At 46.5% G+C, this 17,714-nt stretch overlaps 1 non-coding gene and 4 pseudogenes across 1 annotated transcript; all 5 read right to left on the bottom strand.

Moving 5' to 3' along the window:
• Positions 1–247: 247 nt before the first annotated feature.
• Positions 248–366, bottom strand: LOC147037608 (5S ribosomal RNA). The gene has a single exon (XR_015064407.1). It is a non-coding gene; the product is annotated as a 5S ribosomal RNA (ribosomal RNA).
• Positions 367–1,506: 1,140 nt separating this feature from the next.
• LOC147037607 (5S ribosomal RNA) lies at positions 1,507–1,623 on the bottom strand (annotated as a pseudogene).
• A 1,132-nt stretch (positions 1,624–2,755) lies between these two features.
• LOC147037606 (5S ribosomal RNA) lies at positions 2,756–2,864 on the bottom strand (annotated as a pseudogene).
• Positions 2,865–6,883: 4,019 nt separating this feature from the next.
• LOC147037605 (5S ribosomal RNA) lies at positions 6,884–7,002 on the bottom strand (annotated as a pseudogene).
• Positions 7,003–14,208: 7,206 nt separating this feature from the next.
• Positions 14,209–14,327, bottom strand: LOC147037604 (5S ribosomal RNA; annotated as a pseudogene).
• Positions 14,328–17,714: the final 3,387 nt, after the last annotated feature.

Genomic DNA, 17,714 nt, shown 5'->3' with positions numbered 1-17,714 from the left:
CGCAAAATTGTTAGGTGCGCCAGTGTGTGGATTGGGACATAGAAACTTGTGTTAAGTGTTGATCGCAATTTGGAGTCAGATCAATAGCTAAAAATCCGTATCCTAACAAGTTTCAATGTAGGAGTTAAAACTAGGGCTGAAGTTTCCGAATGCCATACGTGATGGGTGTTGTAAAAAAACTGCTTGAACGATTGAATTGAAAATAAATAAATAAATACATAAATGCATAAACGCATAAATAAATAAAAGCTTACAGCACCTGGTATTCCCAGGCGGTCTCCCATCCAAGTACTAAGCAGGCCTGACCCTGCTAAGCTTCCGAGATCGGACGAGATCGGGCATTCTCAGGGTAGTATGGCCGTAAGCCATAGGAATTCCCAGAGTTTTGCATTTTATAGACACAATCGCCCATGAAAACCGGTGCCAAGCAACTTGATGGCTGTTGTAAAAGTTTCCTTTCACAATTGAAAAAAAAAAAAAGAAAAAAAGGCTTTCAGCACCTGGTATTCCCTGAACGTCTCCCATCCATGTCACAACCAGGTCCCAAAAAGGCTTTCTTCCAAGACTTTTGGTGTTTCACGGAAACATGGCTATCATGAAACGTTATTGACAGCTTTTAGTGTGGTAGCACGAATTTGCCGTTGCGACCTGCATTTTGCTGTATCAAAGTAAATGTCATGAAAAGGGTAAAAACATTACATGGAAGGGCAATGTGTATGTAATGTTGGGTTATTTTACAAATAAAGACTGCTGCTTTGAGTTCACAGGGAGCCAGGCTCTTTATTTACTGTACATAGTCTCGCCTCTAGTGGTAGTACATACAAGTACTAACCGGGCCCGACCTTGCTAAGCTTCCGAAATCGGACGAGATCAGGCGTTCTCAGGGTAGTATGGCCGCAAGCCATCAGAGGCTCCAGAGTTTTACATTTTATAGACACAATCGGCCCTGAAAACCCGTGCCAAGCAACGATGGTACTTGATGCCTGTTGTAAAAGTTTCCTTTCACAATTGACGTGGGAAAAAAAAGGCTTTCAGCACTGGTATTCCCTGAACGTCTCCCATCCATGTAACAACCAGGTGAGAAAAAGGCTTTCTTCCAAGACTTTTGGTGTTTCACGGAAACATGGCTATCATGAAACGTTATTGACAGCTTTTTGTGTGGTAGCACGGATTTGCCGTTGCGACCTGCATTTTGCCGTATCAAAGTAAATGTCTTGAAAAGGGGAAAAACACTACATTGGAAGTGTTTTTCCCCTTTTCAAGACATTTGACTGCTGCTTTGAGTTCACAGGGAGCCAGGCTCTTTATTTACTGTACATAGTCTCCCCTCTAGTGTTACGAATCGTGAACTACAACGGTATGGATGACACCACACAATTTACATTTCAAACTCGGGTTACAGTTTCAATGTCGGAGTTAAAACTAGGGCTGAAGTTTCCGAATGCCATACGTGATGGGTGTTGTAAAAGATTGCTTGAACGATTGAATTGAAAAAAATAAAATAAAAGCTTACAGCACCTGGTATTCCCGGGCGGTCTTCCATCCAAGTACTAACCAGGCCCGACCTTGCTAAGCTTCCGAGATCGGACAATTGGGCGTTCTCAGGGTAGTATGGCCGTAAGCCGTCGAAGTCACCAAAGTTTTGCATTTTATATAAACAATCGCCCCTGAAAACCTGTGCCTAGCAACTTGATGGCTGTTGTAAAAGTTTCCTTTCACAATTGATGTGGGAAAAAAAAGGCTTTCAGCACCTGGTATTCCCTGAACATCTCCCATCCATGTTTTGCAGGCTGGCGCCCCCTTGGCTCCCCAGTGAGTTCCTAGCCCCCCGTCCCCCCACAGACACATATGGAAACAAACACCTCTTTCTTGATATTTGGTATGCTGCAATTTGAAAAGAGGTTAAACACAAATGTGTATTTCACAAATAAAACCCAATTTAGCAAACCAATTCATTTTTTAACTGTTTTAACTGTTTCAGCAACATAGAATGGTAAAGACCTAAACACTCCACCAGTAACATTTTTGTCTCACACTTAATATTAATGGGATGGATGTGCTTGGTGCAGGGACACAAGCTTCTCAACATCAGGCTGGAACTCACTAAGAAGAAGTCGTAGATCCCCGCGGTCAGTAATTTTCAGTCGGTTTCTTTGCTTGGAAAGAAGCAAGGCGACTGCACTGAAGCCCCGTTCTACTAAATATGATGTTGGGAAGGCAATAAAGTACATCTTGACCTTGTTCCACAGCACTTGATAGCAGTCAGAGATTTTTTTTGGGAACCAAAAATCTTGATATGACTTTTTGAACTTTGGCCTTAGCTCAATGTCATTTTGAATTGAAATCAGTTCTTCCTCTGCCACTCCAGTTTCTTCACCGACGACATTTAGGAATGGATTGATCACCCAGTCTGGTATTTCAAGCAATAAAATGTCCTCAAATCTACCACTCGAACTTCTGACTTCGACTTCAGACTGCCGCCCCCCTACCGCCCCCTTCTTCCTCACCGCCCCCCCAGATCTTCCCACCGGTACCGCCCACTTTGGGAACCACTGCTGTACATAGTCTCCCCTCTAGCGGTAAGAAACGTGAACTGCAACGCTATGGATGACACCACACAATTTACGTTTAAAACTCGGGTTATAGTTTCAATGTCGGAGTTAAAACTAGGGCTGAAGTTTCCCAATGCCATACGTGATGGGTGTTGTAAAAGATTGCTTGAACGATTGAATTGAAAAAAATACAATAAAATAAAAGCTTACAGCACCTGGTATTCCCAGGCGGTCTCCCATCCAAGTACTAACCTGGCCTGACCTTGCTAAGCTTCCGAGATCGCGTGTTCTCAGGGTAGTATGGCCGTAAGCCATCAGAGTTCCCAGAGTTTTGCATTTTATAGACACAATTGCCCCTGAAAACCCGTGCCAAGCAACTTGATGGCTGTTGTAAAAGTTTCCTTTCACAATTGACGTGGGAAAAAAAAAGGCTTTTACACCTGGTATTCCCTGAACGTCTCCTATCCATGTCACAACCAGATCCGAAAAAGGCTTTCTTCCAAGACTTTTGGTGTTTCACGGAAACATGGCTATCGTGAAACGTTATTGACAGCTTTTTGTCTGGTAGCACGAATTTGCCGTTGCGACCTGCATTTCGCTGTATCAAAGTAAATGTCATGAAAAGGATAAAAACACTACATGGAAGCGCAATATGTATGTAATGTTGGGTTATTTTACAAATAAAGACTGCTGCTTTGAGTTCACAGGGAGCCAGGCTCTTTATTTACTGTACATAGTCTCCCCTCTAGCGGTAAGAAACGTGAACTACAACGGTATGTATGACACTACACAATTTACGTTTCAAACTCGGGTTATAGTTTCAATGTCGGAGTTAAAACTAGGGCTGAAGTTTCCGAATGCCATACGTGATGGGTGTTGTAAAAAAATTGCTTGAACGATTGAATTGAAAATAAATAAATCTTCACCTTCACCTTCATCCGCTTATCCGGGGTCGGGTCGCGGGGGCAGCAGCTTTAGGAGGGACTCCTAGACCTCCCTCTCCCCAGCCACTTCCTCCAGCTCATCCCGGGGGATTCCAAGGCGTTCCCAGGCCAGCCGAGGGACGTAGTCTCTCCAGCGCGTCCTGGGTCGTCCCCGGGGTCTCCTACCGGTGGGACATGCCCGGAACACCTCCCCAGGGAGGCGTCCAGGAGGCATCCTAATGAGATGCCCGAGCCACCTCAACTGGCTCCTCTCAACGTGGAGGAGCAGCGGCTCTATTCCGAGTCTCTCCCAGATGACCGAACTTCTCACCCTATCTCTAAGGGAGAGCCCGGACACCCTGCGGAGGAAACTCATTTCAGCCGCTTGTATCCTGGATCTTGTTCTTTCGGTCACGACCCATAGCTCGTGACCATAGGTGAGAGTAGGAGCGTAGATCGACCGGTAAATCGAGAGCTTTGCCATTTGGCTCAGCTCTCTCTTCACCACGACGGACCGGTACAGAGTCCGCATTACTGCCGACGCTGCACCGATCCGCCTGTCGATCTCGCGCTCCATCCTGCCCTCACTCGTGAACAAGACCCCAAGATACTTGAACTCCTCCACTTGGGGCAGGCTCTCATCCCCGATCCGGAGAGGGCATTCCACCCTTTTCCGACCGAGGACCATGGACTTGGATTTGGAGGTGCTGACCCTCATCCCGACCGACCATGGACTCGGATTTGGAGGTGCTGACCCTCATCCCGACCGCTTCACACTCGGCTGCGAACCGCTCCAGTGAGAGCTGGAGATCACGGACTGAAGAAGCCAACAGCACCACGTCATCTGCAAAAAGCAGTGACGCAATGCTGAGGTCCCCAAACCGGACGCCCTCAACGCCTCGGCTGCGCCTAGAAATTCTGTCCATAAAAATTATGAACAGAATCGGTGACAAAGCGCAGCCTTGGCGGAGTCCAACCCTCACTGGGAACGAATCCGACTTACTGTCGGAAATGTGGACCAAACTCTGGCATCGGTGATACAGGGACCGAACCGCCCTTATCAGTTGGCTCGGCACCCCGTACTCCCGAAGCACCCTCCAGAGAACCTCCCGAGGGACACGGTCGTACGCCTTCTCCAAGTCCACAAAACACATGTGGACTGGTTGGGCGAACTCCCATGCACCCTCGAGGATCCTGCCGAGGGTGTAGAGCTGGTCCACTGTTCCACGGCCAGGACGAAAGCCACACTGCTCCTCCTGAATCCGAGATTCGACCTCCCGACGGATCCTCCTCTCCAGCACCCCTGAATAGACCTTACCAGGGAGGCTGAGGAGTGTGATTCCCCTGTAATTGGAACACACCCTCCGGTCCCCCTTCTTAAAGAGGGGAACCACCACCCCAGTCTGCCAATCCAGAGGCACCGTCCCCGATGTCCACGCAATGCTGTAGAGGCGTGTCAGCCATGACAGCCCCACAACATCCAGAGCCTTTAAGAACTCCGGGCGGATCTCATCCACCCCCGGGGCCTTGCCACCAAGGAGTTTTTTAACTACCTCAGTGACTTCGACCTCCGAGATTGGAGAGTCCGCCTCAGAGTCCTCAGGCCCTGCTTCCACAATGGAAGGCGTGTCGGTCGAATTGAGGAGGTCTTCGTCACCGACTCACGACATCCCGAGTCGAGGTCAGCAGCACACCATCTCCACTGTAAACAGTGTTGACCGTGCACTGCTTCCCCCTCCTGAGACGCCGGATGGTGGACCAGAATTTCCTCGAAGCCGTCCGGAAGTCATTCTCCATGGTCTCGCCAAACTCCTCACACGCCCGAGTTTTTGCCTCAGCAACCGCCGAAGCCGCGTTCCGCTTGGCCATCCGGTACCTGTCAGCTGTCTCCAGAGTCCCGCAGGCCGAAAGGCCCTATAGGACTCCTTTTTCAGCTTGACGGCATCCCTTACCGCCGGTGTCCACCAGCGGGTTCGGGGATTGCCGCCACAACAGGCACCAACAACCTTAACGGCCACAGCTCCGGTCGGCTGCCTCAACAATGGAGGCGCGGAACAAGGTCCACTCGGACTCAATGTCCCTCGCCTCCCCGTGGGAAAAGCTCTGCCGGAGGTGGGAGTTGAAGCTCTTCCTGACAGAGGATTCTGCCAGACGTTCCCAGCAGACCCTCACAGAGCGTTTGGGTCTGCCAGGTCGGACCGGCATCTTCCCCCGCCATCGGAGCCAACCCACCACCAGGTGGTGATCAGTTGACAGCTCCGCCCCTCTCTTCACCCGAGTGTCCAAAACATGCGGCCGCAAATCCGATGACACGACTACAAGGTCGATCAACGAACTGCGGCCTAGGGTGTCCTGGTGCCAAGTGCACACATGGACACCCTTATGCCTGAACATGGTGTTCATTATAGAAAATCCGTGTCGAGCACAAAAGTCCAATAATAGAACACCGCTCTGGTTCAGATCGGGGGGGCCGTTCCTCCCAATCATGCCCTTCCAGGTCTCACTGTCATTGCCCACGTGAGCATTGAAGTCACCCAGTAGAACGATGGAGTCCCCAGAAGGAGCGCTCTCCAGCACTTCCTCCAGGGACTCTAAGAAGGGTGGGTACTTTGAGCTGCCGTTTGGTGCATAGACACAAACAACAGGACCCATCCCCCCACCCGAAGGCGGAGGGAGGCTACCCTCTCGCTCACCGGGGTGAACCCCAATGTGCAGGCGCCCAGCCGGGGGGCAATAAGTATGCCGACAGCTGCTCGACGCATCTCACCGTGGGCAACTCCAGAGTGGAAGAGAGTCCAGCCCCTCTCGAGAGGGCTTGTACCAGAGCCCAAACTATGTGTGGAGGCAAGTCCGACTATGTCTAGTCGGAACCTTTCTGCCTCACACACCAGCTTGGGCTCCTTTCCAGCCAGAGAGGTGACATTCCATGTCCCTAGAACCAGCCTCTGCAGCCGGGGATCGGACCGCTAAGGTCCCCGCCTTTGGCCGCCGCCCAGCTCACTATGCACCCGACCCCTTTGGCCCGTCCTATAGGTGGTGAGCCCATTGGAAGGGGAACCCATGTTTTCTTTTCGGGCTATGCCCGACCGGACCCCATGAGCGAAGGCCCGGCCACCAGGCGCTCGCCTTCGAGCCCCACCTCCAGGCCTGGCTCCAGAGAGGTGCCCCGGTGACCCGCGTCCGGGCGAGGGAAAACGACATCCATATATTTTTTTCATCATAAGGGGTCTTCTGAGCCGTGCTTTGTCTGGCCCCTCACCTAGGACCCTTCTGCCATGGTTACCCTACCAGGGGCATGAAGCCCCAGACAACATGGCTCCTAGGATCATAGGGGCACGCAAATCCCTCCACCACGATAAGGTGACGACTCAAGGAGGGTGAAAATAAATAAATAAATAAATAAATAAAAGCTTACAGCACCTGGTATTCCCAGGCGGACTCCCATCCAAGTACTAACCAGGCCCGACCCTGCTAAGCTTCCGAGATCTGACGAGATCGGGCAGTCTCATGGTAGTATGGCCGTAAGCTGTGAGGATATCCAGAGTTTTGCATTTTATAGACACAATCGCCCCTGAAAACCCGTGCCAAGCAACTTGATGGCTGTTGTAAAAGTTTCCTTTCACAATTGACATGGAAAAAAAAGGCTTTCAGCACCTGGTATTCCCTGAACGTCTCTCATCCATGTCACAACCAGGTCCGAAAAAGGCTTTCTTCCATGACTTTTGGTGTTTCACGGGAACATGGCTATCATGAAACGTTATTGGCAGCTTTTTGTGTGATAGCACGAATTTGCCGTTGCGACCTGCATTTTGCTGTATCAAAGTAAATGTCATGAAAAGGGTAAAAACACTACATGGAAGCGCAATGTGTCTGCAATGTTGAGTTATTTTACAAATAAAGACTGCTGCTTTGAGTTTACAGGGAGCCAGGCTCTTTATTTACTGTACATAGTCTCCCCTCTAGCGGTAAGAAACGTGAACTACAACGGTATGGATGACACCCCACAATTTACGTTTCAAACTCTGGTTATAGTTTTAATGTCGGAGTTAAAACTAGGGCTGAAGTTTCTGAATGCCATACGTGATAGGTGTTGTTAGGGTTTATAAACTATCTTGATCATATGATTATGTTGAGATGTAGACTAGAATGATGAAATTTGTTTGAACCTTTTACCTTTCCTTGACTCTGAAAAGTTTAACCATTCAGTTGTTGAAACTTTCCAAATGGTGTGGAAACATCCTTGTTTAGTTAGTCATCTAAAATGCTCCACTAGGTTTTATTTCCACGATCTCGTAAAACAATAAACTGGGACCCTCTGCACTGGTTAACCATTTGCTGAGGTGACCACCAACGGGGACCCTCTGCACTGATTAACCATTTGCTGAGGTGACCACTAAACATGTCAAATGTCACCCCCACCCTACTTGTTCTCAATAAATATGCTCTTGTAAGAGACTAACGGCAGAGTCTGTTCGGACATTGCTGTATCTACAGTAACGGACAAGCCCTCCACTTGCAAGTGCTTAAAGGGCATACTGTCTCCCGTGTGGTTCTTGCAAAATAAGCTAGAGTCAGAACATCTCTAACATTTTGGTGCCGTGACCCGGATTCCAACATACCCACTGCTGATCGACGGACGACGAAGTGCTGCATTGTCGACAAGCCAGCGTCCATTAGGAGGACCTGGTAAAGAAAAGACCTGGCAAGAAAATTCTTCGCTGGGCCAGCATCTTAGGTCTGCCTTCGTCTGACAACTGTGGATTGACGGGATCGGGCAGTGCAACGAACTAGGGGACAAGTAGGTTAAAGCCCTAAAATTCTGTTGTTGTGAGCGCGTCACAAAATATAGCTAGGGTTTAAGTCCCAGTGGAAGGAACATACTAAGAAAAACGGAGCTTCCTTTTCGTTCATCGAAGAGGTGCGTAGATTCTTCTTTGTCTGTTCTTACAAGCTGCGGGATCTGGCTTGGGTTGGAGTCCCAGTGGAAGGAACGTCCTAAGGAACACAGAGCTTCTTTTTTTGTGATTCAAAGAAGAGCGTAGATTTTTCTTTGTTGGTTTTTCCGAGCCAAAGAACACCTTGGGTCCAAGACCCAGTGGAAGGAACGGGTTAAAAAAGACCGAGCTTCTTTTTCTTGATTGGAGAAGGGCGTAGATTCTCTTTTTGTCCGTTTTTTCCTAGCTGTTTGGAAGGGTTTTATACCCATCCGAGATAGGCCTAAAAGTAAAAAAGCGCTAAGTTGTGTGGTTGAGTGTGTGACTGGTAGGATAACTTGACTAAGAGGCAATTTTGTTGAAGGGTCAATTTAAACCTGCATTGCGGATCCTCAAAAAAGAAAAACAAAAATTGAAAAAAAATTGGAAAAATCTAAAAATACCAAGTTAAGATGGGAAATAAAAACGGTAAATCTCTAGCTGTTGAAGGAGATGAGAAGTACATGGCAAGTAGATTTCTTAATTGTATGCGATACATGCCACAGTGGACGAAAAAGTATGGAGTAGAAGGGAAGTTGAAAGTTGAAATGTGGGACGTAGTGGTAGATGTTTTGGAGGAGAGTGTGGCTAGGAAGCCAAAGGGATTGAGAAAGGAAAGAAAAGAGAGAGAATTGCAATGTGCTAGAGTGTGGTTGAAAACTTCACAAGAGCGAAGAGAACAAATTCAAAAGACCAAAAATGGAAAGATAAAAAGTGATGAGGTTACCATTCCATTAAGATTTGAAAAAGAATTTAGGGTGCATAATGGCATCCCATTCAATGATGCAGCTGAGAGTGCTTATCAGCAACAGCTAAAAAATGCTCTCCTCACTGGTTCCCCCCCTGAATTAGACAACTGGGTGCGGAAACACTTGGTGGAAGCGCACACTGCTTTTGTTACAAAATGCAGTGCATGCAGTGGGCTAGAGACGCTGACAAAGTGATCAAGAAAGGCAAAAGTTCTGATGTATTTCATCTAGATGATGATGATAATCATGTAGATGAAGATGCAACAGTTTTCTTCCAAAGTTCCCAATGGGGCAGAGGAAGAGGTCAAGGCCAACAAGGTCGCAGGCCGCCATATGGTTCAAAACCCCCACCAGATTCTGACAACTATTGGTACTGTGGGAGACGAGGACACTTTGCGAGAGTGTGTCAATATGCAAAACAAGACCAATCAAAGGGTGAGGGAAGGGGCAGAGGAAAAGCCAAATTTTCAGCATGACGGGCTTCCTCTCCTTTGACCTCTCATGCTCCTACTTTTGGTATTTTTTAGGTTATTAGAACTCCTGTACATACAAGACGTATGACAATGCTGATTGTATGCCCAAAGACAAATGACAAGGGGTCAAATTATGTGTGCACACTGAAGTTAAAATTTGCAAATCAAGTGGCAAAGAGATGAAACTTGTTTCTAAAAGATAAATAGAAAAATTAGAATGTGCTGTCCTCGCGTGCGTGGGTGGGACCAGCTTCATGATCGACTGCAAGAAATGGCCAGCTTGTGACGAATCATTGATGCCAGGTCCCCTCCCCTCACACCGAGAGCTGTGCATGTGTGTGCATATTTGTTAAACTGATAAAATTGGCTAAACCTGTGTACAAAGAAATTTGTTAGACTGTGGTCTATCCAATTTGCACCGCAAAATAGAAACCATTTTGAAGTATGAAACAAAAAAAGAAAAAAAAGAAAAAAGAGAGGAAAAGAAAGAAATCTGTTTGTAGGCAGAAACTGGTTTACACTAGTGCTCATTAGTGTCTCACCCTGATGACAAATTCGAAAGACAGAGTAAAGGAATATAAGAGTTTGAGCTTAAAGTAGTTCATTAGACAACAAGAGAAAACATGTTTTCTGGAATTGGATGAAGCAAAATTGTGGATTTCACACACTCCAAAACTAAATTTGAGAAAAATAATTGATTAGTTGTGTTGTAAGAGTCTATAAACTTCTATATTTTAGTTAAATCCGAGACATTGAGTTGGTTAATTTATATTAAAAAAAAAATAATTCTGATTCATTCGCCAGCTGTTTTTTTTGTGTTGAGTTTCTTTTTGGATTGGTAAATTGTTCTATGGGGAACATTAGGAATAATTAGGATAGGGATTGTGTCTAGAATGGTATATGAATGTTGTGTGGAGGACTTGGATAACTTGAGACCAATGTGATGAAAAGACTCCTCTTTGGTGACTGTGTGTGAGATGCAAATGAGCAGGGACGAATGATTTCCTGAATGAAAGGAAAATATTGGTTGAATGGTTGAAGTTGTTGGAGACTACTATGGGAAATTAGTAGAGCAACTTTGACGAAAGAGTGATCTTGTGCAAGTTAAATGCTAAGAAAAGAAAAAACCCAAAGAAAAAGTTGTTTTTGGATTGCTAATTACTAATGCAGCTATGAGAAAGTGGTGTGGGTGTTTAGAAGGGCACACGCTTATGCGCTTCCCTGGCTCATCAACATTTGTTTGACTGATCAAAGGAACCATTTGCTACAGGACTTAACATTGAAGGAACATAAGAGTTTGATCTTAAAGTAGTTCATTAGACATCCTGTGCATGAGAGTATGAAACTGTAAAGTGCTGAGTGTGTGATGGTGGGAACAAAACAAGATATGTGGTGCAAGGACATCTGAGTTCCAGAACAAAAGATAACCCAGGAGCAGCAAGGAGGACAAGATACCCACAGGGCCAGCTGGTAGATAACAACTGGTGACCCTGGAAGGAAAACTACAACCAGGAGGAGCGAGCAAGTGATTCTGCAGGAGAAGAAAGACCAATGAGAGCAAGCTAAAGTTAACTGCAGTTTACACATAGCCAATAGAATAATGACAGAATGCCTTTGTTGATGTTCCATTTGCATATTGTGTAGTATAACTAATGGCTGGGCAACTCGGATGTAGAGCACGTCTGCTGGTGGCAACAGAGGCGTACAGAGGTGTATTGAGAGGGACCCGAGACCCAGGTGATGTATTAGATTTGTGTGTTAGGAATAAATCCACTCGTGTGTGAAAATGCCGGCTTCCTGATACCTTTCTATTGCAGAACGAGCGCGCATATTGTTGGATGAGTGGCAGTTGGGTAAGGTCACAAATTGGAGTCAGATTAGTAACTCGAGTTCAGGTTAAATTAGAAATATATTCCAACAACATCCAAATCCAACCGGGATCAGAGAATCTCCTTTAAACCAGGAGGCAATAAATGGGATAAAGGGGGGCAAGGAGGCAATCTCCTGTCATAAATGGTCTTTTGTCAGGAGGAATCATTAGGAAGTGCTTGGATTCTCCTTGCAAGACTCCTGTTTTTCCAGTCCAAAAGGCCAACAAGATTGATTGGCGAATGATACAAAATTTCCGAGCAGTAAATGAAGCAGTACAGACAGGAGCACCTATTGTGCCTGACCCACACACGCTTCTGAACACTTTTTAAGGCAGCAGCAATTGCGACACATGGGCCTTGCCATGTGTCGACAGGAGGGATGAGGTCCATCATACATCAACAATTCACTACCTTTGGTTTAGATGCTTACTTAAATTTTTTTTTGTAAAGCATGTCCTGTCTGTGTGAAACATAATCCACAAGGAAACATGAGACCTAAGAGAGGCTCACTTCCAAAACCGTCTTACCCATTCCAAATCATGCACATGGATTTTATCGAACTCACACAAAGTGGACCTCACAAATACTGCCTAGTGATGATTGATGCATTTTCCAAATGGGTTGAAATAGTTCCATCTAAACGAGCAAACGCTACTATCAAAAGCACTTCAGAAGGGCTATCACCTTTTGAAATCATCCATGAGAGACCATATAGACTACCTGTGTTCACTGCAGATTTGCAAAAAGCAGATGAAGAACAGTCCTTGGCAGATTACATGATCAGGACGCTCAAAATGGAAGATGTGTCAAATGCAAATTTACTGCCGCCTGATCTTCCTTCCCCACAGGTTGACAACCTCATCAAGCCACGAGACTGGGTCTACATCAAGGTCATCAAAAGAAAGAACTGGGCCAGCCCACGGTGGGAGGGACCATTCCAAGTCTTGCTGACCACCCCCACTGCAGTAAAGATTCCTGAACGGCCCAGCTGGATTCACCTCAGCCACTGCAAGTTGCAGAGAGTGCTGGACCCCTCATTCGGGGTGGTGGGGAAGTCCGACTTCAAAGGGGCTTCATTGGTTAGGGTGGGGCGTCTCAATGTTGGTGAAGAATCCAGCGATCCCCACTCCGCTAGGCGAGGAGATGTCCCGGTGTCTCTGCCATCCTAGTAGCAACGGAATTCCATATGCTAGGTGGATTCTACGCTGCGCTGTGGTTGGAGTGTGCTATGGTTTGTGGGCTCATCTGAATGGACCAATGGACAGCGTCATTCGTGGAAGAAGATGGTCACATGATGAGAATTTTGAGGACTGGTCATGGGACCCCAGAAACCCATACGAAACCAACGCTTGGTACTGGTATGTGATGTTCACTGTGAGAGCTCACACACAGGAGGGATGCTATGTGTGTGTTCCAAACTCCCCCCTTCCTCCACGCAAGTTCACTTGGAGGCCAGAGCAAGGAATGTCACTGAAGCAAAATGTATGGCATCCATGGAAGGGATTGGATATCAACACCGTGCTGTCACAGTCAGTGATGCCGACCCTTTCCGCCCTGGACTTACAGACGGTACGGTGATCAGCTTTTCTGGACAAATCTCAATGTGACTGTTAAAGGACGAACATTACCGCAAGTGGCCTACACAGAGAGACCAGCTGGAGTGAACTACACATGTTACATCCAAGGAAACGAGACCCACAAATGCATCAACGACGACTGCTCTCCAGGAGGAAACTGGATGGGAGCTTTGGACATCACCGATGAGTGTCAGGATAAGAGAGCCATTTCGAGTGGTGGGGGATATCCCACCGATATGGCTGCACCATCAAACAGAACCTACTTCATACAGAATGGCTGGCGGCTTTGTGGTCAAAAGGGTTGTTTGATGCTGCCCGCCAACTGGACAGGAGTGTGTGCACCAGTGTGGGTGACAGACCACACCTACAGGATACAACATCATCAGCTGACGAAAGCACGCAACTCTTCTGGACGTCGACGCAGGGCTGTTGTGACCTTTGACCCTCATGATCCTGTCTGGGGTCAGTGATGGACAAAACAGAGTGATTCAGGCTATTGAACAAATGGTCTTGCAAAACAGGATGGTTCTGGACTTGATGACTGCAACACGAGGGTTCCAGCAAGGAAGCAGATCCACCATCGACAGCGTCCCCGCCCCCAGTTCAAATAGAGGCAAAGTAATCCTCTTCCCCCTTGGTGGCCAGGTAGTCTACCCTGGCCACTGAAGACTGAAGACGACAACCGCGCGGCAGACATTTCCAAGTTCTCCCCCGATGAAGCAGTGCTGCAAAGGGGGTGAGAATTGTGCTCACCCTCAAACAGTGGGCATGCCAAGCCCCCGACGGCTGAACAATCACGAGCAATTTTTGTCTTGACTGTTGTTATTGGTAACATTCTGGTCGCCTAAGGCAGAGGGACCGTGTGAGACTTTTCCTGCATTATGACATCTTGCCGCAGGATTGGGACATAGAAACTTGTGTTAAGTGTTGATCGCAATTTGGAGTCAGATCAATAGCTAAAAATCCGTATCCTAACAAGTTTCAATGTCGGAGTTAAAACTAGGGCTGAAGTTTCCGAATGCCATACGTGATGAGTGTTGTAAAAAAATTGCTTGAATGATTGAATTGAAAAAAAATAAAATAAAATAAAAGCTTACAGCGCCTGGTATTCCCAGGCGGTCTCCCATCCAAGTACTAACCAGGCCCGACCCTGCTAAGTTTCCGAGATCAAATGAGATCGGACGTTCTCAGGGTAGTATGGCCGTAAGCCATCAGAATCTCCAGAGTTTTGCATTTTATAGACACAATCGTCCCTGAAAACCCGTGCCAAGCAACTTGATGGCTGTTGTAAAAGTTTCCTTTCACAATTGATGTGGGAAAAAAAAGGCTTTCAGCACCTGGTATTCCCTGAACATCTCCCATCCATGTTTTGCAGGCTGGCGCCCCCTTGGCTCCCCAGTGAGTTCCTAGCCCCCCCTAAACACTCCACCAGTAACATTTTTGTCTCACACTTATTATTAATGGGATGGATGTGCTTGGTGCAGGGACACAAGCTTCTGAACATCAGGCTGGAACTCACTAAGAAGAAGTCGTAGATCCCCGCGGTCAGTAATTTTCAGTCGGTTTCTTTGCTTGGAAAGAAGCAAGGCGACTGCACTGAAGCCCCGTTCTACTAAATATGATGTTGGGAAGGCAATAAAGTAAATCTTGACCTTGTTCCACAACACTTGATAGCAGTCAGAGATTTTTTTTTGGAACCAAAAATCTTGATATGACTTTTTGAACTTTGGCCTTAGCTCAATGTCATTTTGAATTGAAATCAGTTCTTCCTCTGCCACTCCAGTTTCTTCACCGTCGACATTTAGAAATGGATTGATCACCCAGTCTGGTATTTCAAGCAATAAAATGTCCTCAAATCTACCACTCGAACTTCTGACTTCGACTTCAGACTGCCGCCCCCCTACCGCCCCCTTCTTCCTCACCGCCCCCCCAGATCTTCCCACCGGTACTGCCCACTTTGGGAACCACTGCTGTACATAGTCTCCCCTCTAGCGGTAAGAAACGTGAACTGCAACGCTATGGATGACACCACACAATTTACGTTTAAAACTCGGGTTATAGTTTCAATGTCAGAGTTAAAACTAGGGCTGAAGTTTCCGAATGCCATACGTGATGGGTGTTGTAAAAGATTGCTTGAACGATTGAATTGAAAAAAATACAATAAAATAAAAGCTTACAGCACCTGGTATTCCCAGGCGGTCTCTCATCCAAGTACTAACCAGGCCTGACCTTGCTAAGCTTCCGAGATCGCGTGTTCTCAGGGTAGTATGGACGTAAGCCATCAGAGTCTCCAGAGTTTCGCATTTTATAGACACAATTGCCCCTGAAAACCCGTGCCAAGCAACTTGATGGCTGTTGTAAAAGTTTCCTTTCACAATTGATGTGGGAAAAAAAAAGGCTTTTAGCACCTGGTATTCCCTGAACGTCTCCTATCCATGTCACAACCAGATCCGAAAAAGGCTTTCTTCCAAGACTTTTGGTGTTTCACGGAAACATGGCTATCATGAAACGTTATTGACAGCTTTTTGTGTGGTAGCACGAATTTGCCGTTGCGACCTGCTTTTTGCTGTATCAAAGTAAATGTCATGAAAAGGGTAAAAACACTACATGGAAGCGCAATATGTATGTAATGTTGGGTTATTTTACAAACAAAGACTGCTGCTTTGAGTTCACAGGGAGCCAGGCTCTTTATTTACTGTACCTAGTCTCCCCTCTAGCGGTAAGAAACGTGAACTACAACGGTATGGATGACACCACACAATTTACGTTTCAAACTCGGGTTATAGTTTCAATGTCGGAGTTAAAACTAGGGCTGAAGTTTCCGAATGCCATACGTGATGGGTGTTGTAAAAGATTGCTTGAACGATTGAAGTTAATGTGTCGTCTTTTGGTGGTCACAAAAACGCACGAGTTTTAGTGTGAGGGACCCTGGACCCAGGCCTGTATTAGTGTGCTTTGTTAGGAATAAACAATTGGTAAATTTGGTCTGATTGATCTACTGGTCTTCTCTTTGACAGAATGAACTCGCAAAATTGTTAGGTGCGCCAGTGTGTGGATTGGGACATCCAAACTTGTGTTAAGTGTTGATTGCAATTTGGAGTCAGATCAATAGCTAAAAATCCGTATCCTAACAATTTCTTGGTGACCCCGACATAATGTCAAGAGAAGGGTAATTGGCAACTCGTGGTCTGTATCCAGGACACCGGACAGCGTCTGGGACGCTGTCTCTCGGTCGGCGAACCGTTTGGGTTAAGTGCACAACGTTGAGCTGGTACAACGTCTCCTCAACCCTGAGCGCTCATCACTGATAAGGTTAGCAGAATACCTGTTACTATAAGTCTAAATTCTGCAAATTGAAAGAGGAAATTTAAGAGGAGACTGTTGTTCAGATCAAATAAAGTGTGCAAGAAGTTAAGATACATACGGTGAATAAGTTTGGAACTTATGTGTGTGACGTGTACGGTAAAGTCAGGGACTTATGCGTATTACGGATAGGTCCGGGACCTAGCTTCGTCGTGGTGGACAAGGGTACGTTGACGAGCGTATTCAAATAGCCAGGTTTTTTGAGATCCTGGGAGAAGTGAGGCCTCCCCAAAACATCCGGTGGTAGCAGTTCCTCCTGTGAGAGATTAGACCGCTAAAATATCCTAAATGAATAAAATTGGGGGGAATGTGTGTGTGTGTGTGTGTGTGTGTGTGTGTGTGTGTGTGTGTGTGTGTGTGTGTGTGTGTGTGTGTGTGTGTGTGTGTGTGAGATGAGAGGAGTGCGTAAATAGGGAGTTGCAGCGGCAACTGAACTGACATATGAACAAATGCAATGGTTCAAAATGACAGAGAAAGGGGTGCCACACATTTCGCCGGCTATTGCCCCAGGACACGAGGCCAGACAATTGGGCTCAATGGTCAAGCAGTTGTTGCAACAGACCGATTGGCGGAAAACTCACGTTCCTAATTTGTACTGGTTTGAGTCTCAGAATGCATTCCAAATTAAACAACCCATGGCAGACAGGATTGCTGGAGATGATGTTGGTGTCCCGCGGTCCAGTAATCTGGACGGGGAACACCTAGACTCCTGTTTTTTGGATTTTTCAGAATTAATTTTAGTAGTGCTATTTTTATGATTTTGTGTGGACATTGATGACAATTGATGGGACCATCCAGCAGAAAACGTCCCAGATTCAAATTTCACCCACCTATAGACAATATTGATGCAGAGTGTTAGGGTTTATAAACTATCTTGATCGTATGATTATGTTGGGATGTAGACTAGAATGATGAACTTTGTTTGAACCTTTTACCTTCCCGTGACTCTGAAAAGTTTAACCATTCAGTTGTTGAAGCTTTCCAGATGGTGTGGAGGCGTCCTTGTTTTGCTCCACTAGGATTTATGTCCACGGCCTCGTGGAGCGATAAACTGGGACCCTCCCAAGTGGTTAATCATTTGCTGAGGTGACCACCACACATGTCAAATGTCACCCCCACCTTGGCTGACTCTCACCCCCACCCTTCTTCTCTCAATAAATACTCTCTTGCATGACTTCAACGGCAGACTTTGTTCGGACATTGCTGTATCTACAGTAACGAACAAATTCTCCA

This window comes from Syngnathus leptorhynchus, unplaced genomic scaffold, assembly GCF_054491065.1.
Source record: "Syngnathus leptorhynchus isolate UIUO unplaced genomic scaffold, UIUO_Slep HiC_scaffold_153, whole genome shotgun sequence".
NCBI lineage: Eukaryota > Metazoa > Chordata > Actinopteri > Syngnathiformes > Syngnathidae > Syngnathus > Syngnathus leptorhynchus.
This window is presented reverse-complemented; position numbering and strand designations above follow the sequence as displayed.